The sequence below is a fragment of the Alexandromys fortis genome, unplaced genomic scaffold (genome assembly GCF_014885135.2).
Source record: "Alexandromys fortis isolate MF-2015 unplaced genomic scaffold, M_Fortis_MF-2015_v1.1 scaffold_168, whole genome shotgun sequence".
NCBI lineage: Eukaryota > Metazoa > Chordata > Mammalia > Rodentia > Cricetidae > Alexandromys > Alexandromys fortis.
The window spans coordinates 2,180,288-2,206,479 of NW_026068058.1; positions in this window are offsets into that span (position 1 = coordinate 2,180,288).

Below are 26,192 nucleotides of genomic sequence, written 5' to 3' on the forward strand. Positions count from 1 at the left end.
AGTAATGGTAGTAGTAATACTACTAATAGTGTGTGTGTGCATGTGTGTGTGTGTGTGTATTGTGCGTGTGCATGCAAACAGGCACACATGTTTGGAGGACCACTTTTCTTTGCACCCATTTTTGGTTATCAAGCAAAGATCATGAGAAGTGCTTTTAAGTCACTGACTTATCTTGCCAGTGCAATATAGGAGCCTGATACTAAAAGATGAAGCAGACGCTAGCACCCAGACTCTAGCCTGAGCCTCCGTTTCCTGGATGGTAGATCCACCAAGAGAGAGGACTTAAAAAAATCATCCTGAGAGTATAAGTGCATAGATGTGGATACGTGAGGTAATTTTGAAATTTGAAAAAAAGAAGAACTACAAAATTAAAACAGAGGGCCGAAATAACAAGCACATAAAATTCTTTTCAAGTGTATCAGGAGCCCAGAGTAGGGACAATGTTACCTTGTACAGTTTCTACCAATCAATCATTGGACTTTCATATAAAAGACATAAAAATATGTTTTAATATTTGCATTTAACATTTTAGAAGACCCATGTTTTGAATTCTAAAGACCAGTTTTGGCATAACATGTACAAAGGTCTTTACACACCATACATCTTATTGTGTGCAAATATTTGTGTGACTATACACACAAGTACATTCTAACTACACCTGTGTGCAACACATTCTATTTTCAAGCATGTTAATCATTTTAATAGGCTACTAACACATTTTATTTATTAACTCATGTAGTTTGTTGTAAACATCATTAAGAATCTTTTTTTCCTTTGATACACCACTTAATGAGTCCAATTATCTAATTCTTTGGAACAAAAACAATTTCCATGATTAAATACACGTTTCATATAAATAAGTGGATTCTATCAAAAGTTTGTTGCTTTCAGGCATAGAAGTGCCTGTAATCATGATAACAAGTTCATGAATAGCATTATGCTTAAGAGACGCTTAATATTACTTTGTAAAAATTCTAAGATTAAGCGTATGAAAGATTAGGGAGATTAGTGTTCAGGAAACAAAGGATAATATCACCCTTAATAGATTAGCAAAGGCTTCTCCATGTATTCAAAAAGAACATGGGAGTGTGCTGGCTAACTAGCTGAAAAAGCTGTATGGACCCATTTACACATGAAACCCCAGGAAGCCCTTCCAAATTCATGCTGAAAGCAGCTAACCCTTATGAAAATAATCAGAGCTGCTGGGACTTCATGCAACAGCGATGTCATGTCCTGAAGATAGAGTTCCCCACTAATTTTGTCCATCCTCTAGCTCTTAATCTTCTCTGTATTCCCTACTGTTTGATGTTTCCTGGACCTCTGAGTGTAGCTGGATTGGTATAGCAGTCCCATTTATGGCTGAGTACTCATAGCTTCTTATTTTGTTACAAGTTTCTACAATAATTTGTCAAGCTTCCCTGACAAATGTTGAGAACAGCATAGATCTATGGGCATACACATACATATTCAGAAAATACTTTTACGCAGGGCAGTGGTTGCACATGCCTTTAATCCCAGTGCTTGGGAGGCAGAGGCAGGAGGATCTCTGTGAGTTCGAGGCCAGCCTGGTCTATAAGAGCTAGTCCCAGGAGAGGCTCCAAAGCTACAGAGAAAGAAAGAAAATACTTTTACAATCTGACAATTTAGAAAAATAGCAGTCATTCCTCCCTGCCCTGGCTCTTTGACGTTACCCCACATGGGTTTTTGACCAGGTTTATGGAACACCAGGCTTGAATTCTCTCCTGTGGAGGAAACCTCAAATCTGATCAGAAACTTTGATTATACCCATGAGCAACATGCCACTACTATACCACTGGGCACACCTGTCTCTCTGGTTGGTATTGTGGCACGCAGGGTCCACTGATGGATAAGTCTGTTGATGTAGTTTGCCCTATTGGTTTAAATAGTCCTTCCTGGCACTGTGAAAGCTAGCTAGCAGGAAGGAAGCTTCCAAGTCATTTCAAGATTGATTCTGTACTTCCTAGAGTTAAAGTGTGAGGTGTCTTTAACAACAGGTTCTTATTATTTAGTTTTGGTGGACAACCAAGAATAGTCTGTGTTGTTTTGAGGGCCTCTGCACTGAGATTTTCAATTAATAACCCATTCCTTCTGTAAGTAACATTGTCCATCCATTCAAAGTTCCTCCATTTCAGCTCCTATTGTTACTATAATTTTAAGTTCGCTTACAAACTAGTGGGTTTCCATAAGGGTTTCTCATACATCCTTTAGATTTAACTAATTGATTTCCCTCTTCTCCCCTGTCCACTTCATGTTCCATTATTTCATGTAGTAAGTATTTTACTATACCCTCTGAGTATATTTTTAATTGTATTGCAAGATAGTAGGTTGCTGTTTCTTCTTCTTCTTCTTCTTCTTCTTCTTCTTCTTCTTCTTCTTCTTCTTCTTCTTCTTCTTCTTCTTCTTCTTCTTCTTCCTCTTCTTCAATGAGTTCTCATTATGTAGATCTGGCTGGCCTGGAATATTCTCTGAAGATCAGGCTAGCCTTGAACTCACCAAGATACTCCTGATTCTGCTTGCCAAATGCTGAAGGTAAAGATGTGTACCAGCATATATTTTGCATATGTATCACACTTGTTCATTCACCAGCTGATGGAAGTTGCGATGCTTTGCTTAATTGCTGTTTTGATGGAGTCACCTGGGAAGAGAGCCCCAGTGAGAGCTTGTCTAGATCTGGTTAGCCTGTGGACATGCCTGCGAGGAATTGTCTTGGTTCCACCTTAATTGATGCGGGAAGACATAAATCACTCAGCGTAGCACCATGTCTTATGTAAGAATTCTGCCATGTATGTGTATTAGAGGAGGCTGAGCACAGGTAAGTGTGCATGCATTCATTTCTCTCAGTTGTGCATGTGTTGTGATTAAGCTGGTCTAAGTTCTTGCCTGTTTGAGTCCCCCTCTAAGATGGACAAAACCCCGGTATACTGAGTGGATAAATGTCCTTTCTTTCCTAAGTTGCTTTTTGTCAGAACATTTTATCATAGCAACAGAAACAAAACTAGAACAGATATAGAATTTACACCAGCACTTGTCTCATACTCATTTGCATTCCTGATTATGGTCATTCTACCTGGGGTGAATAGAATCATATACTTACCATTAACCTGCATTTCCCTAGGGGCTGAGGGTGTTGAGCACCTTTTTAAACTGTTTTCTTCATCTATATTGCTTGGTTTCATTTTGTTAGTCTTTTATTTTTTTTTTTGTCTTTTTCCCCTGTGCTCCCAGAATCCTGTTTAGAATGGCCTTATCGAAATCAAGTTAAGCATGGACCCTAAAGCTTCCACTTGCAATTTCCGAATGCCATATCTTATTTCACATGTCTTTGGTATGTTTGGTGTTTAATTTTGTATTTAATGAGGAATTTTTTTCTCCATATTGACATTGAAACAGCACCACTTGTTGAAGATGGCGTATTTCTTCAATGAATATTTTTGGCATCTTTATCAAAATTTGGGTACCTCCTGATATTTGGGGACTCCATATGATCTAAGTAGATGCTTTTGTATAGGCAACATGCCACTTTTATAACCATAGTTTTTTAGTGCTGGGAATAAGGTTTCGTGATATCTCCAACAGTTTTCATTTTGTGTAAGGGCATTTGCTCTATGTTTGATCTTTGTATTTCCATACCAGGCTGGAGACTTCTTTTTCTGTTTGTGAGGAATAGCCCTAGGATTTTGTAGAATTGGATCCACAGATTGATTTTTGTAGGATAGCCATTTTCACATCATTAATTCTGATCCATTAGTATGGGAGGGTTTTCTACATTCTAATGTCTTTTTCAATTTCTTTACTCAGTGATTTAAAATTTTCATTGTAGAAGCCGTTGGTTTCATTGGTTATACTTATTCTAAGACATTTTATTTGGGCTATTGTGAATGGAATATTTCCTTGACTTCTGTTTCAGAGTATTTGTCATTAGTGTATAGCAAAGGCACTGATCTTTGTGTGTTAAATTTGTGTCCTTCCATTTTCCTAAAAATAGTCATGAACATCAGGAGTTATGGTGTCAGGGAGTCAGGGACTCTTAAGTATTGAATCTTCTCATCTGCAGGTGTGGATACTTCGATGTCGGTTCCTATTTATATCTCTCCTCTCATCTTATTGCTCTAGCTAAGATATCAAATGTAAAATTAAAATAAAGCACACAGAGAGTGATCACTTTAATTTATTCTCAATTTTTAGTGGAAATGATTTCTTTTAAATATTTGGTAGTCATGGCTATAGGTTTGTAGTATGTATCTTTTGATGTGTTCAGGTATTATCCTTCCATCTGTAGTCTCTCTGTGACTTTTATTGTGAAGTGATGTGTTTCGACAAAGCTCATTTCAGAAGCTATTGAGAAGATCATGTGATTTTTCTGTATTTTAGTCCATTTCTGTGGTGAATTCTCCTTGTTGATAAGTAAGTTGAAGCATAATCACATCACTAGCAGAGCAAGTTTGGTGATGATAAATGCTTTTTATGTGATTTTTGAATTTTGTTTAACAGTATTTTATTGAAAAAAATTTCATTGATGTTTATTGTGGAGACTGATCTATAATTTTCATTTATATATTATATCATTTTCTTCTCTGTTTAGATATCAGGGCAATGCTTTTTTTTCACAAAACTAGTGTGGAAAACTTCCTCCCATTTGTACTTATGAAAAAATTGAAATAGTTTTGTTTTAGTTCTTTTTTTAAAAAAATGATAGAATTCATAAGCTAATCTATTTGGTCCCAGGTTTTCTTTTGATGCTTTGGTCTTATCAACAGCTATAAATCTGATTAAGTGGTTTATTTCATATTGACATAATTTTGGTATATTGTATGCATCTAGAAATTTGTCCATTTTATTTTCTAATTTAATGAAATATGAGTTTTTAAAGTATGTCATTGTGATTTTATAGATTAAATTGATATCTAGTGTGATATTCTCATTTTCATCTTCAACCATATTTTTTAGTGTCCTCTATTTTGGTACATTTGTCTAAGTGTTTGTCAATATTGTCTTTCTTTAAATTAACTAACTTTTTGGTTTTGTCATTTTTTGCATTGTATGTATATATGTATGTAAGTATATATGTGTGTGTGTGTGTTATTTATGTGAGTTCTCTCAAGATTTTTATGTTGACACTCAGCACTGTAAGCTTTTTGTCCAACTGAATTTGGTATGTTCTGTTTGCACTTGCATTCAGTTTTAGGGTTTCATTGATCATAGTGTATTGCTTAAGTTCCATAAGTTTGTGTACTTTCTGTACTTTTTAATTGCTGATACCTAATTTTATTCTGTTGTGGTCAGAGAAAATCATGATATTATTTCAATTTTTCTTCATTTTTGAGACTGTCTTTGCATCTTAATACATGATCAATTGAAGTTTCATGGGCTAATGAGAACAATGTGTGGTCTTTAGTGTAGTGTATACAAAACTGCAATGAAATCTGTTAGGTCCACTTGATTTGCTATTTAGATTCAATATTTCTCTGTTATTGTTTTATTTTCAGGCTGATCTTTTCTTTGGGGAAGGTGGTTATGTGTTTGGGCTGGGTTTTTTGTCAAATTGACATGAGCTAGAATCATTTAAGAAGAGGGAGCCTCATTTGAGAAACCATCTCTATCAGATTGGCCTATAGGCAAGTCTTAGAGACATTTTCTTGATTAACAAGTGGTTGGCAATGCCCAGTCCCTTGTGAATGATACTACCTTGGGAAGCTTTTCCTGGAATGTATTTTTTAAAAAAAAAATCTGAGTGGTACATGAGGATGAAACCAGTAGGTAGCTTTCCTTGCCTCAGTTTCCATTTCTACTTCCCGATTTCCTGCCCTGGCTTCCCTCTGGGATTCATTACAAAGTATTTACTGACCTAAATTCTTGGCTCTGCAAGTTGTTCCTGGCCATGGTGTTTATCATGGCAATAGAAATAAAACTAAGACAGTGTTGAAGCTACCAGATACCACGATTTGGGGGTTACACTGTGACTTTCCATCTTGGAGTAGTTAGGATCACCTGAGTTTGGTGCATTCAAATCTAGAATTGCAATATTCTTTTAATGAATTGATCCCTTAATGTCTATGATGTAATCTTTGAATAGTTTCAGTTTAAAGTTGTTTTTCCAGATATTAGAGTTGTTATTCCTCTCTCTTACATGATGCGATATTCTTAGAATATCTTTTTCTATCATGTTACCCTAAGCTGATGTCTCCCTTAAGGTGTGTTTCTTGGGGACAGTCAAAAACCTGGATCCCGTTTTCTGATCTAATATACTAGTATAGGTCTTTTTATTGGGCAATGGAAGCTACTGGTATTCATAGCTATGACTAAAACTTGTATATTAATTTCTACCCTTTTGTTGATTTGGTGACATTTATTTAGATGCATTTACCCAGACTATTCCAATGTCTTTTATTTATCCCCTGGGCAGTCTTGGGTATGTTTTCCTTCTCTCAGTTAATGTAAATATTTTTGTATTTAAGTAAACACATGTATGTAAAATAGTCACGTCTCTTCAAGAACTAAAAATGCCCTGTCCTATAACCTGTCAATCATTCCTCGTGCACCACAGGAAACTTTTAATCTTTAAGGTATTTTTTAAAATATATTTTGCCTTATATTAATACCTGTCATTGTTATACTGTAATACCTTCATTCATTGAACTTAGATTTTTCTATCCTAATATAATAACATTCCATGTTGCTTAATTCTTATATGGAACTTTATGCCTATCTTAGTCTGTGTTCTATTGCTGTGGAGAGCCACCAGGGACATGGAAACTCCTATAAAGGAAAACATTTACTAGGAGCTGGCTTTTATTTTCAGAAATTTAGTCCATTTTCATCATGGTGGGAAGCATAGTAACACGCAGGCATGCATGATGTTGGAGAGGTAGCCGACAGTTTTACATCTGGCTCAGGACACAACAGAAAAAGAAAGACACTGGACCTGGTTTGAGAATGTGAAAACTGCAAGCCCTCCTCTAGTGACATGCTTCCTCCAACAAGGCCACACCTACTCCAGCAATGTCAAATGTCCCAATTCAGGCAAAGTAGCTCTATTCCCTAGTGATCAACATTCAGACCTATGATCTCATGGAGCTATGCTTATTCACACAATCATATTGTCCATGCAAACATTGTTTGCCAAGAAGTCTAGTCAAGCAAACACTGTAGTTATGCTCTCTCTCACTTTGATCTCCTAAAAATGAACACTTAGAAATGTATCCTCTCAGGTATGACTTCTATAGTTCCTTAACATTTACTTTTGGTCTTTTTTCTTCTTGGAATCATTGACCAAGCCTTTCCATTCTTTATAACAGGTTGTACAATGCCAGTTAATGCATTTAAAAAAATTTGCAACTTTATCTGTTGATTCCCACTTCTGTATCTTCCATGGACTGAGACACCCTCCTACCCTGCGTTTCTCTTCACTGGCTGCTCTAATGTTCTCTGGCTGGTTTCCAGTCCCAGGACTTCTCTACAGTGATCTCACAAATCACTTCTCTCCTGCCCTGGGCTGATGCCATGAGCCTCCTTTGCTATTGTTGGGCCATGACTTGAGTGTGTTGTTCAAAGTTTCCTGTGTTCACCCTAGTTGTAAAAAAGTGAGAGAGTAAAAGCTTAATCAAGATATGGATTGTAGAATGGGCCTTTGTGGAAGTGATTGTGTTACATAAGGTTATCAGAGTGGAGTGTTAATGGTTGAATCTGATAGCTTTATTATGAAAGAAAGGAAGGAGAAAAAGAGAAAGTGGAGGTGAGGGCAAACTCACATTCCCTGTCTTCCTGCCCTGTGAGACCTTTCTGGTTTCAAGAAAACACTTACCAGCTATGGTTCTTTGACTTCTCACCTTCAGAAACTTGAGGCAAAATAACTATCATTTATTTGTAAAACAGTCTCCTTAGGTTTTTCACTACTGTGATTTGAAAGAGACCAGAAGAACTCCTTTCCAGTGGTTGGCCTCATTGTCCTGGAGCTTCTTAAGGCAGAGCTTTGAGAGATTGATTTTTGAAACCTGTATATCGGAAAATACTTCTATTTTGACCTCAACCTATTCTTAGTTTGTCTTGGTATAGAATTCATGACAGGGTACTCATTTTTTTTTACAACTTTTAAAACTTCTGTTGCCATCAACCTATCCCTATTAGTAGAGATAAAATATTCTATTATTTCCACTTCTTTGTGCAATTTGAGAGTTTCTGGGGGCATTTTTCCCTTTCATTCTTATTCCATTTGTCCAAGTAAAATTTATAACTAGTAAATCATTTAGCAATTTCCTCCAATAATATTCTTTATTCTGATTTTAGGTGATGGGGGATGCCTCACATTAATCACATATAGAATCTTCTGATTTTCCAAAAAGTTCTATTTTTTATTCTCATTGTACTTACCTCTGTGTTTGTGATATATGTGCCAATGCATATACCATATTCATGCGTGTGTGTGTGAACATGTGTGCCTGCACATGTGTGGAAGCCAGAGGTCAACATCAGATGCTTCCCTTGACTGCTTCCCCAATTATATTTTGAGGCAGAGTCTTTCACTGAACCATGGGCACACAATTTCAACTGAGCTGGTTAGCTATAAATATCTGTCTCTGTTCCCCGCTAGTACTGTGGGGGACAAATCCATGCTGCTGCATCCAGCTTTACATAGATGGCATAGATAATCATGGGTCCTCTTGCTTGCAAGACAGGTGCTTTACCGTCTGAGCCTAGTCCTTGTCCCTCATTGTATTTTAATTTCATTTTTAATTTTTTCTTGATTCTTTGTCGATTGCACATCATGTATCCCAATCACATTCATTTTCCTGTCCTCATGTTTTTACTCATTGCCCTTGCAACTACCCCCAAAACAAGATTTAAAATTAACCCTCACTGCACCGGCTAACTTACCCAAGACATCAGGGATCAAGGAGCAGGGCCCATGCTCCTGTGGAACAATTCTATTTCTCTTCAAATTTCTTTAGCTTAACTATAAGTCTGCTTAGTGACTCTGCTTACCTTAATAAACTTCATTTCAAAAAGTTTGCAAAAAATAAAGATTGAGTCAAATATGTTCTGCATAGTATCCTTTGTTGTTAACATTTACTTGTCAAAACTGATGACGGATTCTTATTTATGTTTTGTGTCCATTTCATTAAAGCCCTTTCTTTGTATTCTAGTCTGGTCTGCTCTAGTACCACTGCTTTCTTCCAGGGCTTCCAGGATATAGTGCTGTATGTAAACAGGGCATTTTTTTTTTTTAGAATCTCCTGTGGCAGTTTCTCTGATTTTTCTTGCTTTTGATAACTCTGTTTGTTCTTGTGATGACCTTGAGACATTTTCTGGAAAGACTCAGCTTGGGCTATCTGGTGTACATCTCCTGAAAAAACTGAAGGTAAAGGAGTTTGAAAGAAGGTTACATAGGCGAAGACATGGTGTTTTCCATTTATCATATCAGGACCCATATGATCAATACAACTTAACTCCAATGTGTTGAGTCGAGTCCCTGCAAGACAACAGTGTTGGGGTCCCTCCAGTACAATCTTGCTTTTTTCTATCCCATTGCACTCTTTGAAAAGAAATCTACACACATGAGGGAGGAGTTTCTGTACAATGTTTGGAATTCTTCATGAGAAATTTACTTTTCTTCTCATTTAACTAAGTATCTATTTATCTGTGAGTGTAAGAGAACGTGGTTATTTACTTGGTATTTGAGTTGTAACCTGATAATATATTAGTGCTTCTTTTTTACTTGGATTATCTAGCTCTGAGTCCGGGAGGTCTTTCAGTTGCTTTCTGCGTGCGCGCGCGGGTGTGTGTGTGTGTGTGTGTGTGTGTGTGTGTGTATGCTTTTGTGTTTGGCCTTATGAGTTATTTCATTATCTCACCATGCCCACACTTTTTAATAAGATGTTTAGAGTTCATCTTTTATGTGCATTGTTTTCCTTGCCCAAGAGTCTTCCTGTTCTCCAAGGAGTCACCTGTTCCTTCACTGAAGAACAACATTGCATGACTGTGTTTATTGCTACAGGAGCATCATTGTTCTATTTCTCCCCTAGGGAATACACACATTTATAAAGTTATTTACATCGGTATATTTCTATCTTAAGTTATAAATGAATTCATTTGATGTATCTGGCTCTACCATGGTATCTCATGTTGATCCCACTTTTTCCCTCCCTCTGCTCATCTGTAAATGGTTTACCCCAAATACCACCTCTCACCTTCTGCTTATAGTTTACTCATTTGTCCAATTCCATTATGTATGTGTTGCAATTTAAGAATTGTGACTCCACATGCTTGTAAGAAACAAGCATGGTGTGCAATAGAATGCTTATTCACGATTCCTGTTGCCTTTTGTTTTAAAGTTTGCCATTATTAACAAGGTTACTCAGCTCTGTAGCTCCTCCCTCCTAACCTTTCTTTAAAGGTTAACATAACCTATTTGTAACATACTTGAGTTTCTTTTGTCATAGTGTCTACTGTATCCTGGATCTCCCCCCTCATCACTGAATTCTTCCCTAATTTGCATACATAGGGGCTCACTTTTTCAGCTGTAAAATTAAGTGAGATTTTACATGGAAAGATATGAATTGCTTCTTAGCTAACTCATCTGAATATGTAATGGGGTATATGACAACCACTATTGTAGAACACACAAAGTGGTTTCATATTCACAAACAATTTGTTCTCCTTCATATTTAACCCTCTCTTGACCCCCAAACTCTTTGCTTTCTACTTCAGCTTTAAACACGCTGTCTTTTCCAAGTTGTCATACAAGTGGAACCACAAGGTGAAATTCCATTCTCCCTTAGAAATTTATACAAATTCCCTGTGTTGATGGCTCATTTGCCTTGACATCGGAATAAATATTTCATAGTCTTTCTATCCATATTGAGAGAAATGATTTCTTTCAATGTAGGAAGATTATGAAGACAGCTGCCATGATCACAGGTGTTCAGGTTTTTGCATGGTTATAACTTTCAGAATTATGTGGATAAATGTCTAACGGATGATTGTTGGAGCACCATATCAAATTAAGTTTAATTTTGTGCATGCTGTCAGCCTGTATTCTACAGACACTATCAATTTGCATTGTCACCTGCAGTGTATGGAAGGCTTTGCTGTGCATACATACTTGACAGTGATGGCTGTTAGCATTTTTTAAGGATTTGAAATAGTAAACATTGTTTAAAAAAAAACATGTCATTATATATTAGGGTTATATTTCCTAGCTTTTGATCTTTTAAAAATTAACTAACCATTTTTTAAAATGTGGTCAATGTATATAAATAAAGTCACATAAGATTGAGTAAAAGATTATTTCCATAGAGCAACATTTTCTAAATATCTGGTGTGAAGACATTATGTGGATCAAGGAAAACATTGCTTCAGACACTCAAATCTTCATAGTAAGTCCATTCAGACTGAGCATGGCATTGTATTCAGTGGCTAGTAATCTCAGCCTTCTGGATACTGAGGCAGGAGGGTAAGGTATTCAAGTAAAGCCTGGCCTACACAGAAATATTTGTCTTTAAAAACAAATAAATAGGTCGCAGGGCCACACCCCACTCTAGAGCTCAGGACAACTTTCACATGGCTTGGAATCCTCTCGGTCACATCCTCAAGACCAGAACAAATCCCGCGGAATTCTCTCAAGCTAGCGGAAGCATGAGAGAACACCACAGCCATCTTTGGGGTAGGTGTGTGCATGCATGCATGCATGTGTGTGTGTATGAGACTAAGGCATTAGAGAGAGGCCCGAGTGAGGGGAAAAGGGAGTCTTCTGGCTGCTCCTATACCTTCTTTCTGGGCACAAAGAAGGTTGATTTGTTTGTGTTCTAGTAAGGAGAAATGCTTGCAGGTGTGGTCATGTGACAGAGAGCCAGTGGCCGGCCTCTTGGGTTATTGGAGAGATATCCTGTTTCTACCATTCCCCCAGAGATTGCTTCTTGCCTGACTGGGAGGTTCCTGGAGACTCCTGGTTGGAAGTCACTGGGTCATTCTGAAGTGGGGGTCAGGGCCCAGGGCCTGGTACTGCTGTGGGAAGTCCTTGCCTCTTGTAGATCCAGCCTTAATGTCTGACATCCTAGCATGAGCAGACCCTGCACAGAGTGGATGTCAGGTTTCTACTGTGAGGAGTCAATAATGCGGACAGTTTTACCAAAGAGAACGAGACACCACATCACGTCTGCCTATTACCATTGATCTGAGTGCACCCTTAGAAAACTGAATGTAACACAAACCCAGGACATTTTTGGAAATTGTATGATCTCTAGCAACTTTGTGTGAATTTTTATACAAGCACTGTTTTATTAATTATATAAAATATAAAAATAGAAAAAAAAACAAATCAATAGGGCTGGAGAGATGGTTCACTAATAAAGAGCACCTGCTATTCTTGCAGAGGATCAAAGTTCAGTTCCCAGCACTCATATAAGTAGATTGAAAACCTCCTGCAACTCTGCCTCCCAGGGACTGGATGCTCTCTTCTGGCTTTGTGGGCACCTGCACTCATATGTGAACATAGTCACACACAGATGCAAACATACAAGTAATTAAATATATGTATTTAATTAATTATTATTATTAATTATTCTATATTATATATAGAGAGAAGCAAACCAACAAACAAAAACACTAAATTCATCCTTTCATGAGAATTGAATAATTGGTCTAATTAATATCACCATAGATTATTTTGCTTACTCTTTAATTTATATGGAAATATAATCATGCTGTTTGCACTCCTTGGTATTTGGAGTCTGTCACTGACTATTATGTTTAGGAGGTTCATCTGTATGTTTTTTCCTGTAATAGTCTAGTTTCTGTATTTTATATAGTAACCCCCATTATACAAATGTTACAAATCCGTGTATTCTATACTTCAGAGGCATGAGAAGCTTCCATTAGGATGGCCATGAAGAATGCTATTATGCATATTACTGTACTTCCTTTTGGTCAACATACTTATGCATTTCTGTTTGGGATAAACTTAAAAGTAGAATTTCGGCATAATAGGATATGTTCATGCTTAGATTTAGTAAACACTTCAAAATGGTTCCGGTGTGATTAAAACAATTTATGCTTCCAGGATTATTCAGAACAAGGGTCGAGTCATACTGTTTTCCAACATGACGTTGTCAGCGTGTTTTGTTAATATTAGTCATTATTGTGTGGGCATGTGTGTGCACGTGCTTGTGAGTGACTAATGGCTGTTTTGTCAGCTTTGGTAAGTAATGAGGCTGCACACCTTCTCTGCTCCTCCGGGTCACCTGGTTACCGGCCTTTGCAAAATGATTCACGTGAGGTTTACCCAATTTTTATTGCATTTTATGTAATATTTTACTGGCTTTTAAGAGTTATGGCAGATCCTCTGTACTTAATCTCAAATTGGTGCATGTATTGCAAAACTCTCCCATTTTGCCTTAATTTGGGGCTTATTTTTCCTTAATTTGGAAAGCAAAGGACAGACTCAGTGGAATCTATTTTATTGATGTTTCACATAGTGGTTATTTTGGGAACCCTGCTTAAGCAGTTTTTGCTCACAATTATGAAGATAAACTTTGTAGTCTATAAACCTCGCACTATTAACTTCCCTGTTTATCTGAGTTACTTTTCTATTGCTGGAGTAAAACACCATTACTACAGCAACTTGGGGAAGGAAAAAAAAATTACAAGTTACAGTCCATCACTGTATTTCTCAATTGAGAGGCCCTCTTCCCAAAAGACTCAAACTGTGTCAAATTGATGAACAAATAGCCAGCACACTGAGTCCTGTTTAGTTTTATATGATGAGAGATGAGCAAGTTTTGATTTCTTTTAATTGAAAATCTGATTTATTCATTTTTGATAACTGCTATAGCATTTTTGACAATACTGATGTGTGGGTCAGGATGCATTCCCAAACTTCTGTTCTTGTCTGTTGAAACCCTTGCTGGAGCATATGCCAATATTACTGCATTCTTACTTATTATGATCTTATTCTCAGGACAGGCTCACTCAAGTGAGTCTTGAACTCTCAGTTGTCCCACCTCACCCTGCCAAAGGCTGAAACTGAAGATGTGCCACCATGTACAGCTCAACACTGCAGGTTTATTTGGGAGGAAAACTTAAAAACATTATGTTTGTTAGTGTGTTTCAATTCTATTCTTTTTCTACAGAGTATATGCACATACCCATGTCAACACACACACACACACACACACACACACACACACACACAGACTCCATCTACAGCATAAAAATGTTAGAAATAACATTCCAATTTCCCTAAAGAAAGAAACTAAAATATGCCAAAATTTTTAATTGTTGATAGTTAGACTGCCTTTGAATAAAAGGATAACTTTGAAGAGAATGATATATTTATATCATCTCTTGAAATTTATGAGCCTTGTGTTCCCACGTTCCTTTAAATCTTTCATTTCTCTGCAACATTTTCAGTTTTATGTGTAGCTTCAACACCTTTTGAAACATCCTTTACTAAGTATTTGATGTTTCATTTTCTTATAAATAGCATGGTTTCTATTTTGTGTTCTAATTGAACTATATGTGATATGACAAAAAGATGCAATTCAAATTTTGTATTTTGACCTTGAATTATGTTACATTTTGGAATCCATATTTCAATTTCAAAGCTATCTGCAGGCTATTTTTGAATGTCTAAAGCGTAGTAATATTATCTGCAAGTAGTGATAATTTTGTTTTGCTTTTTAATACTTAACTTTTTTACTGTGTTACATTTTATTAACTAAATCCACCGTGATAATGTGAAACAGAACCAAGGATGTTAAAAATCCTTTTATCCTTCCAATCCCAACTGGAAGTATTTTTTTTATTATTAAAAATAGGTTTCTTTTTCACACAATGTATCTTGATATAGTTTCCTCTCCTTCTTTTCTTCCCAGTTTCTCCTCACCTCCTATGCCATCCAGAGCCACTTCCTTTCTGCCTTTCATTAGAAAGCACACTAAGGCGGGGCGATGGTGGTGCACGCCTTTAATCCCAGCACTCGGGAGGCAGAGGCAGGCGGATCTCTGTGAGTTCGAGACCAGCCTGGTCTACAGAGCTAGTTCTAGGACAGGCTCCAAAGCCACAGAGAAACCCTGTCTCGAAAAACCAAAAAAAAAAAAAAAAAAAAAAAAAAAAAAACACACACTAAGACAGCTAAGGGATAATGACGAAATAAAACATAGTATAATATAATGGGTGATGTGGAATTTCCCTCTGTATGCTGTGATTATCATTAATGAGTAAAGAACTGCTTTGAGCCTACAACAGAGCATGGCAGGGCAGGGCAGAGCAGAGCTAGGAGGAGAGGAGTGGACTGAATGCTGGGAAAAAGAAGGGTGGAGTCAGAGAGAAGCCATGGAGCTGTTGGAGACAGATGCTGAAACTTTGCCAGTAAGCCACTTCCATGTGGCAATATACAGATTAATAGAAGTGGGCTAAATTAATATAAAATTAGCTAATAAGAAACTAGAACTAATGGCAAGGAAGTGATTTAATTAATAGGGTTTCTGTGTGCTTATTTTGGGTCTAAGCTAGCTGACTGTCTGGGAACTAACAAACGGCTCTTTCCTCCAACAATAAAACAAAAACAAAATATCAGAATATGGGAAAGCAAACAAGTAGGAAGAAAAGAGCCCAATAAAAAGCACAAGAAACAGATATAGATGTAGAGACCCACTAGTTTGTGTGTTTGGTAATCTCATAGAAACAGAAAACTGGAAAGCAAGTACATAACACAAAGAACCTGTAGGGTAAAATAAATTAAAAAAAATCAAGGTAAAATCAGAAAGAAAGGAAGTGTCCTGACATGACATTATGAGGCACAGAAGTTGCAAAGATGCTGTTGAGTTTGTTTTCTGTTGGCCATCAATTCTGTTTTCCCAGTGAGACTTCCATGGAGAAAAGTAATTATTTTATTTGTAAATAGTCATCAGTGCCTTGCTTAGCTATTATCAGAAAAGCTTTCTTCTGCAATAGATGGGAACAAATGAAAATACCCACAGCTAGACAAGATGCAGAGTAAGAATCCTGGGCACACTCAACCCTAAAAGAGAGGTCTCCATCAAATTTCCCCCCTCATAGCTCAAGGAATCTCATGGAAGAGGAGGCAGAAAGAATGTAAATGTCAGAGGGTATGGAAGGTGCTAAGGAAACAAGACGTTCTAGACAACAGGGCCGACACACATAAGAAATCACAGAGACTGTGTCAGCATGCACAGGGCCAGCAAAGGTCTGCTCCAGGTGGGGTCACACACTCCCATCCCTAGCTCAGAAGCTATCTCCAATTGATAACCTCTTGCAAGAAGAAGTTTTAAAAGTGTATTTGTTGTAGTTTGTTTTTTAATGTTAAGAGTAAAATGTAAAGCTCAATAAAAAGAAAAAGAAAAAAAAGAGTGTACTAAAAAAAAGAGTGTACTCTTTAATGGTGAAGTGATTTTTTTCTTTTGTTTCTGGAATTATTACCTGGATGAAACGCTTTATTACCTGGAATTAATACTGTTGAATTTAATACCTGAAATTTAATAATCTGGAATTAATACTTGGATGATGGTCATGTGGGTACTATCATTCATTCTTGGGTAGTATCCCTAAGAGTTTTATTATTTTATTAATCTCTTTAAAGTATTAACTTACACATTTCATGACATTTTTGCTCAAGTTATATCTCTTTGTTACTTCTTTTCTAATGCTTGTGTGTTCATTTTATATATTATTTACATGTTATGTGATGTTTCTGTTTCTGATTTTAGCCTCTTGTGTTTTCTAAAATATACACATATATGCATATTTATATTTGGTTGCAAAGTTCCCTGTGAGTATTCATTTACTGAATTTCAAGAGCTTTACTATAATTTACTTTTTATCTTCGTTTACTTTAAATATGTTCTCCCTAGCATTATAGTTTCAAATGTATTCATTTAAAAATATTTGAAGCTTGTTTTGAGCTAAATTATCCCTTGGTCTCAAACTTGTGAGGGTCTCCTTTAGTGTCCTGAGTGATGACATAACAGATATGGACTCCCACATCCAGCCCTTTGGGGATTTCCTAATTAATATTTGGTAGTGACTCATAATCTTACTATGGTAAGACAGTATATTCTATATGAAAACAATTCTTCCAAAGGTTTTCAGACTTGCTTTATAACTTAAAATATGGTTTGTTTTAGAAGCATAATTTCCTTGCATTTGAAACATAAATAACAAAGTCAATCACCTGCAGGGTTCAATGAATGCAAATCAGGGTGGTTTGGTTAATCTTCCACTGGTCTTCCTCATGCTTCCCGGGTTCATCTGCTGTTCATAAGGTGGTGAGATAAGTTTACAGCTATGTTGTTGTTTTGTTTTTCCTTATCTTTGATGGGTTGACTCTTTCTATGCAATCACCTTTGTGTTAGATATGCTAAGGTACATTGTCAAGTACACACAATCAACAGTGTTCCTAGTTTATATAAACGGATCTTTAATGTTACCATACATCTCTGTACTTAGACTGCTTTAAGTCTAAGTAAATGTTTTACATTCATCTTTTTGTTCAATTATTGTCTACATAAAACATATTTCAAACATTTTATTTCTGATATTCCTATGTTCTTTAAGTTGTGTGTCATAATAAAGTGAGATTTAGTTATGTTATTCAGAATGATAATTTTTGTAGATCAATGCACTTGTTCCTCCATAGCAATAATGCCATTCCTGACATGTTTGATTTTATATGTGAAAACCATTACCCACTGCATGTTTATAAAGTTTTCATCCCTTTTATCCCTGTTATTATCTTCTTTTGGAATTCTCAACTAATCTTATTTGTCACATTTAGTTTCCTGTCATTTTCCCATATGTTATTATTCCAAAGGCCCACCCATTAAATACCATGCTTTACCTAATCTTATTGTTTTCTTATTCATGATGCAAACACTGCTTCCTGATCAGCTTGGATGCTGTGTACCTATGTTATAATTTATATTTATCCTAAATGTTACAAATTTGTTTGTTATGGCTTGAAAGTTAAAAACCATTTCGTTTTAACTAAATACTCACCATTTTCTCTCCTTCATATAGGATATTCAACTAAATAAATTAAGTTCTTCTATAAAAATCCTGGTTTTAGAATTTATTTCTCTACAAAATATTGGTAATAAAATCTATAAGCCTTTTTAGTTTCTGAAGTCATGACTTGGCTTTTGTTTCGGTGTCTATTTTCACTTCAGCTAGAACATGGCATGAGTTCCGTCTGCAATCCACAGCATTTGTAGACATCACCACTCTATGCTCTGGCACATGCCATGCTCATGGTTTCCCCAGGAAGACATAGCTTTCCAGTACAGCTGCTTTTAACATGTTCTCTGCTTCTTTGGTTTTCAGAAGTTTTCAGATGTGCCCACATGTGCTACTCTTTGTACTTAGAACTCTGGGGCTTATGGATCTTCTGGAACCTTAGTCATTCATATTTCTAAAACTATATTTTTGAAAGATTTTTATCATGGCTCCTTAAGATAGTTTATTCTTCCATGGGCACTGTCTTCTCATTCTGGTCCCCAGCTGATAGACGCTAGACCATCCATGATGGAGGACCTGTTTCTCACCTATTATCTTCATTTCTTTATCTATCCTTTTATTCTCTTTTCAAAAAGCAAAATGAAATCAGGTTTTATTTGTGAGAGACTTGAGAGATTTCACATACAATTTTCTGCTTTATATATTTTTATTTTGTTTTTTAAAATTGTTTATTTTGTTTTGACTAGAAAATTTTTAATAATTTCCTAGTAGTTTTAAGTGTGTGAATGGATGATTACTTCGATGAAGGGATAGTGAGATAGATACATAATAGCTGGTAGAAAGGTAGGTGATAGACAAAGCATAGGTAAATACATAGTTATTTAAGAATGAGACAATAAAATACAGATTAGAGACAGTATAGAGGGCCATTTATGTGGATTTGAAAGTGCTTCTGCAGAACAGCCAGTGTGTGCCCAACTTTGATTTATTTGTCTATTTATAGATCTATACATCCATTCACTAACTCATTCATTCATGTATTTATAGTGTTGACAGTTAAAAGTTATGCATATTTACTATATGCAAGAATTACTTTGAGCTATGTAGACAAGGCCTTTTTTAAATTCTAGAGATACAACTGTATCAGTATTATTTCTTAGGTTTTCTTTTACTTTTTCCAAAAATTATTCTTTTTCCTCTTCTGTCTCCTAGGAGAATACACCTTACTCAAAGTTAGTATTTCAGTGCTGGTAAATGAAGGTGGTTGACATTCTTCCACACAGAATATAATATTAATTTAATATCTTTTCTTTCTAGACTTTCATGCTTATTGCCTTCTATATTAGCTAGGTCTAAGCTCACAGCTTCTCTGGCTGAATTGCTCTATAGTAAAACCAATGTGGTTGGAAATGAAACAGTTTTCTCTTTGCTAAGAAAAAAATGGGGACCTTGAAACTTAGAAATATATTCTATACAGTTTTAAAATAATATTTTACGAATCCATTGAGAATGTCACACAGTGTATTTTGATCATATTTGCCTTCCCAAATTCACTACCACTCTACCTATTCAATTTCCTGTCTTTTAAAAAGTTATTTGTAATTAAATGTAATTATATCATTTTCCCCTTCCCCATCCCTCCTTTCAAACCATCACGTGTACCATTCTCCTTGATCTCTCTAGAGCAAATAGCCTCTGCTTCCTCACTCACACATACTTTTCAAAGCCTTTCAAGTTCACTTTGGGTTGTTAAATACTTCCAGGTGTGAAGTCAACCCCTAAAGCAAGCATCACATCTACTCACTCATATGTGGCTTTTAAACACAAAGTGAAGAAAACCTGCCTACAATTCACAATCCCAGAGAACCTGTACAATAATGAGGCCCCTAAGAGAGATATACATGGATCTAATCTATGTGGGACGTAGAAAAACACAAGATCTCCTGAGTAAATTGGGAGCATAGGGACCATGGGAGAGGGTTGAAAGGAAGGGAGAGGCAGGAAGAGGGAAAGAGAAAAAATGTATAGCTCAATAAAATCAATTAAGAATTTAAAAAAAAAAAACTGCCACAGGCCACACCCTCAAAGAAAACTGACTGTCTCTTTTCCCAGAAGCTATCAAATGCTAATAACTTCTCAGCTACCTATTTCTCTGTGGTAGCTTGAATGTAATTGACCACCATAAACTCATAGAGAATGGCACTATTAGGAGGTATGGCTTTGTTGAAGTAAGTATGTCCTTATTGGAGGAACTGTGTCACTGTGAGATTGGACTTAGAGGTCTCATTTATGTTCAAGCCATGCCCAGTGTTTCAGTTCCTTATGCCTGTGGATTAAAGATATGAAATTCTCAGCTCCTTCTCCAGAACCATGTCTGCCTGCACATTGTCATGCCCCACCATAATGATAATAGACTACAAGCCACCCAATTAAATTAAAATAGCCATGCTTAGGCAGTAAAGATTATCATTGAAAACAGAAAGCTGGTGAAGGTACAATTGACAGACCTCTGAATCCAAGGCCAGCTGGTCCACAGATCCAGTTTCAGGATAGCCAAGCATAGGCAGTGAAGAAAACCATCAAAAACAGAAAGCTGGCAAAAATGTAATTGAACAACAGGGCCATATTCCGGCCCCAGCAAGCAGTAGAACTTGGCAGCTTAGGGCACATAGTTCTGGCTTTAGAGTCAAAGAAGGAGGAAAGGGATATGGAATATTCCTCCATGACTAAGGAAAGCTGATGAGACCAGGCATATGTCAGGGGAGTCCCTGAATGGAGGCCCAGAAAGACCATTGCATGAAGCTGTGAAAGAAAAGTCTGGATTGCCATGGAGACCCCATATTGTTAGAGATGCGAGAGTAGTGATACTGAAAAAAAAATAGAGATGAGTAGAGATTACAAAAAAAAAAAATAACTGTTAACAGGGAGTGGAACAAGCAAGCCCAAGAGAAAGATTTGTGCTGCCATCAACAAAGCTGAAAGGAATTGGAGATCTGAAGTGTTTTTTGACATCAGACATGGAGATACAGAGCTTGGATGTTTGCCCAGCTAATTTTTGGTCTCGCTTTGGTCCAGCATTTCTAAACTATGGTCCCTTCCCTATGTTTTGAAATGTTAATGTAATCCTATGCCGTTAAATGTTGGAAATATGTGATTTGTACTGTGATTTTGATTCTATAAGGGGCTACCGTTAGACAATTGCATGAATCTCAGAAGAGATTTTGAACTTTGGACTTCAAAACATTGTAGAGGCTGCGATATACTATGGGGACTTTTGAGGTTGGACTAAGTGGATTTTGTACTATGATGTTGTGACAAGCTTATGGGGGCCAGGGAGTGAAATGTGTTAGCCTGAATGCAACTGGCATACCCAAACTCATCTCATAGTGAGTGGCATTAGGAGGAGGTATAGTTTTGTTGGAGTAGTTACGGCCCTGTTTAGAGGAATTGTGGCACTGTGGGGGTAGGCTTTGAGGTGTCATTTATGCTCAAGCCACACCCAGTGTTTCAATACACTTCCTGTTACCTTCATTGAGATCAAGATGTATTCTTCTCCATTCTCAGTTCCTTTTCCAGTATCATGTCTCCCTTTATGCCACCATGTCCCACCACAATGATAATGAACTGAACCTCTGAAACTGTAAGCCTCCACCCAACTAAAAGTTTCACTTGTAAGAGTTGCCATGGTCGTGGTGTTTCTTCACAGCAATAGAAATTCTAACTGAAACATCCTCTGTGCTAGGATTCTGTCTGGCTTGAGCTTGCACAAGACTGTGCAACTGCTCTTCTGTGTCCCCAAACCACTGTTTCATTATAGTCATCTACCACATCTGGCTCTTACAGCCGCCACACTGCTCCCTTCTGCAATGATGCTTGAGCCTTGGGAGTAAGGTTGTGAGATAGATGTCCTGTTTGGAGCTGAGTTCTCCACAGTCTCTTCTTCTCTGGACCTTGACCAGCTGTGGGTCTCTCTGTGAATGCATATCAACTGAAAGAGGCAGCTTCTCTGACAAAGACTGGAAAATTTAGTAATCTATGCATATAGCAATGAGTCATTAGATGACAATTTAAAACTATGTTCACTTAGCAAAATAATAGTAGTAAGTTCTTCCTGGGGTCTATGACCTTGCTAATACCATATTCTTGGCCCCGGGTATGGTACCAGCTACAGTTTTCATCTTGTGGAGCAAGTTTCTTTTTAAGAATTTTTTTTTATTGTTCATTGAGCTACATATTTTTCTCTGCTCCCCTCTCTTCCTCCCCTTCCTTTTATACCCTTTTCCATGATCCCCATGCTCCCAATTTACTCAGGATAGCTTGTCTTTTTCTACTTCCCATGTAGTTTAGAACCATGTATGTCTCTCTTAGGGTTGTCCAGGTTCTCTGGGATTATGAATTGTAGGCTGGTTTTTCTTTGTTTTGTGTCTAAATGCCACTTATGAGTGAGGACATACTATATTTGTCTTTCTGTGTCTGAGTTACTTCACTCAATATGATGCTTTCTAGATTCATCTGTTTGCCCACAAATTTCAAGATGCCATCATTTTTCCTGCTTTATAGTACTCCATTACATAAATGAACCATATCTTCTTTTTACATTCTTTGCTCAAGGGACATTTAGGTTGTTTCCAGGTTCTGACTATGGCAAATAATGCTACTATGAACATAGTTGAGCACATGTCCTTGTAGTATGATTGAGCATATTTGAGTATATACCCAAAAGTGGTATTGCTAGGTTTTGAGGTAGGTTGTTTCCCAATTTTCTGGGAAACAGCCATATTGATTTCCAAAACAGCTGAATCAGCTTACAGTGAAGGATTTACATCTAATCAGAAAGTGTTTGGCTACTTCCAAGACATCTCTACCATTTTTTACCAGTGAGGCTATCATACCAGGCCAGTTGTTATTGTAGTTTATAGATTTTACAGAATTCTTTTCACTCTCAACCCCTTTTCTGCCATCCCTACTCTACTTGGTACATGGTATCTCTGATCCTTGATTCTGCCCAAGATTCTGCGTGGACATTGGTCTGAAGGGGGTTAATTTATATTTTTATAGTCTTTTAGCTGTGATCTTTCTGCATTCTGCCACATTGTGATGCTCCCTCCTGTACAGAATATAGTGACAACTGTAGAAATCTCCCACTATTTAAAAGCAAGGCCCTAGGAAACAGTTTCTTGTTTTCTATTAGTTGGTCAGGGCACCACAGAACACTTCGAGGCTAATGGTGCCCATCCCACCGCAGTCCTGCACACCCAGACAGCCTGCTCTTCAGGCTCCTCACTGACTGTCCTCAGTAAGGTTTCCCCAGACTGTATCACAGTTTGTCCTCTTAAGGATATTTTTTTATTACACACACATACACACACACAATAAATATTGATCTTAATTCCATTACCCTTTCTTATACTCATTCTGCCCACTGAATACATTCTTTTTCCAAAGTACAGGGAAACCCTGTCTTGAAAAACCAAATAAAAAAAAGGACTTTTTCCCAAGATGTCTCCCTCCAACTTAATTTGTTTCATTCTGTTTAATATGCTTTGTGAACGACCCACTGTGATTAATTAGTGTTGTTTTTGTCTGATTTTTTTTTGTATGTTGTTCTATCATTTGTTTGCTTTAAGTCAGTCTCTTGTCGCATAGCCTTAGCTGGCCTGGTACTAGCTATGTAGCCCAGGCTGATCTCAAACTGACCTCCATAAGCAGCCTAGCTTAGCTTCCTGAGTGCTGGTATTGCAGATGTGCACAGCCGTGACCAGCTCCTCTTTAATCCTTTAACAGATGTGCTCGCATGGAGATGGGGCTGGGTCTGAAGCTGCTTTCACTATCACACATTTGAGAACTGTCAAAAGTCAGACACATGCAAAGCTATAAATATCAAAAGTTTTTACTACACGACTACCCACTGATTGGTAACAAAATATCAAATTTGGTAACAAAAAAATGAAATTCAAAGTAATGACACCTGAAAATTATTTTATAGATTAAAATTGGGCATCCAGTTGTTTTTCCACCACACGTTTGTTGAAAGATAGACATCGGATGAAGGAAGAAGACATAAGAACTGCCGTGGTCGCTGATGTTACAGGCCTTAGTTTAGATTGCCAAAATCTTGTACATTGCTTTTAATTAGATAATGAAAAACATTTTCATTAATTTTTAAAATAAAACAAGGTCTCACTCCAGACTTCTCCAAGGGAGAAGAGAGGGAGGTCTATTTGTTTCCTAAAATGGTCTACAAGGAGGTCCTGTTTCCTTAAGGTGGTTTCCAAGGAGGTCCTGTTTCCTTAAGGTGGTCTCCAAGGAGGTCCTGTTTCCTTGAGGTGGTCTGCAGCCACCAATGTTACAGATTTAGTTCCAGTCAGTGAGTCTCAGGGTACTAGAGTCATAAGTAATGCTTGAATCACAAAAACTTTGTTTTCTTTAAGTTTTCACTCTCACATTGGTTTATTTTTATTTCACATAATTCTGGTTGAAAGTAAAAAAAATATTTTAATTAAACATTTTTCCAATGAATGATTAATTGCTTCAAAACAAGTAGAGAGGTGAATAGTGCATACAAGAAATCTCATTTTTATGCTAATAAACTATAAAAAGAGTCCCTAGATAAAAGCCTTATGTTAGGCTTGAGTGTCAACAATTATATCAGCACTTAATATTAGAAACTGACTAATGGATAATCTAGTGGGAATGGCTTAGATTCACTTGCAATTATTTTTAAAATCCAAATACTTAAACGGAGAAGCAAATTACCTTTGCTATCATAGATTTTTCACTTGTGATTGGCATACCCCACCCTGCTCTGCTCTTGGGGACAAAGAGATGGGGGTATGATATGGGTAGAACCCCTGGGATAAGCTTTCTCATGCTGAATACTGAGCAGCCCATAACTATAAATACTAATATTAATGATTGTCTGTCTATAGTAGATGTCCACCACATCCTTAGTAGTTTGTCCAAATGTGTGGTCCACAATAATTTCAGGGCTTTACTTTTAATAGGCCAGATCTTTCAGCATGCAGGCAATTATGGTGGGTGTACCTTAGGTATAACACTTGAAAACCTTTATGGCAGTGGATAGGAGAGGACAGAGTGGGGAGCTCGCTAAGCGAACTGTTCTATTTGCCAAAGTGAGGCAATGAATAAAGGGACATGCAAATCCCTGGAGCGCAACTGGTAGATGCTCTCTCATCTCTTCCCTATTCAGACCTCATTTCCTTTCTCAACAATGCCTTCTGCAGCAATCAGGAACCATTCACAGAGCCGTTTCTTAGGTTATTTATTATTTGTGCCTATCAGCTTGATGAATAGGGGAGAGACTCCGGAGCAAATGCACATGACCTACTTTTCTGTGCCAGCCTTTCCTGCCTTTGCTTTCCCTGGTGGGAAGATCTGCAGTGGGCCATTGATTGGGAGTAGCTTTAGATTAGTGATTACAAAATTAGTCTTCATTTCCCGTGTATAGCCCTGTTCAGCACCAATCAGGAAGGGCAGTATGAAGTGTAAATATATTTGCCTCTTGCTCTCCCCTCTCCTGTTACACTAAAGGATTACAGGTTACCAAGAAACACAAGATATAGTCTCTGGGTTTGCCCGCCCTGCCTCCAGCCCAACCAGCATCCTTGAACAGGAGTTAATTTCTCTCAGAGAACTTTACTTTTCTTTCTCTTACTTTCAGCTTCAGACTTGTGGTCTTTGTTATTGACCTTGTGAATTACAGCCTCCTGAAGCAATGGGAGCTTTTAGCTCTCTCTGAGAGTCTCTTTATGCTGCTCTCACAGACATACATTCTCACTAAACCTTGTTCCTCACATTCCGGGAGCAAGCAATGTCCATCCCCTTTCCAATCCTCTCCTGCCCCCCTGGATTTATGCCTTACCTGAGTTCATCACATTCTAGCCTCTGGGTATATTTCCTAATGAAATTTTAAAATAGGAAGGCCTTCCTCCCTTGGTTGAGGGATCAAGTAGCTTTTTTTGTTTTTTTGTGGCCATGCACCAGAGCCCTTGTGCAATGCTGACAAGAGCAGAGCTAGGGATGGATAGCAGGGGATGGCGCTTTCTGCATCTGCAGAGGCAGCCAGGCAGTGAGTAGCCTTTAATTCAATTTTAGGTACAGTTCAGGAAAAACAAAGCAAGACTAGCTGCCACTTCAGACCATAGAGCTTGAAACTTATGTTCTCTTTGTCCCGGTAATTGGAC